At 29.6% G+C, this 419-nt stretch overlaps 1 protein-coding gene across 1 annotated transcript in view; it reads right to left on the reverse strand.

The window, feature by feature from the left end:
• The window catches only part of creb3l2 (cAMP responsive element binding protein 3-like 2), an 18,408-nt gene that overhangs the window by 3,702 nt on the left and 14,287 nt on the right, over positions 1–419 (reverse strand). The gene's annotated exons all lie outside the window — the stretch shown is intronic.

The raw sequence follows: 419 nt of genomic DNA on the forward strand, positions 1-419 counted from the left end.
CACTATAACAAATTCCTTGTATGTGCAAACATACTTGGCAATAAAGCTCTTTCTGATTCTGATTCTGATTCTGATTTCAGTAGTTCACTACTTTTTCCCGTGTCATTCCATTTTATTACACAGAACTTAATTTCTGAACTTATTTGTTGTGTTTTATTTGTGTGTATGGATTACTCGGGTTGTTACCGACATCTGGTGAAAATTTCATGTCAACAGCACTTTTAGAAACATATTTACTGAGAAAAATTGTAACGCGTTCAATACTTATTTTACCCGCTGTACATGTAATACTAATATAATACAAGTAAAAAAATTTACATTTAAAACTGATAATTATTTACTTATATTAAAATATATATACAAAATATATATCTTGTGTGTGTGTGTGTGTGTGTGTGTGTGTGTGTATACACACATAC

Source organism: Sinocyclocheilus anshuiensis, unplaced genomic scaffold (assembly GCF_001515605.1).
Source record: "Sinocyclocheilus anshuiensis isolate Anshui unplaced genomic scaffold, SAMN03320099.WGS_v1.1 scaffold283, whole genome shotgun sequence".
Classification (NCBI taxonomy): domain Eukaryota; kingdom Metazoa; phylum Chordata; class Actinopteri; order Cypriniformes; family Cyprinidae; genus Sinocyclocheilus; species Sinocyclocheilus anshuiensis.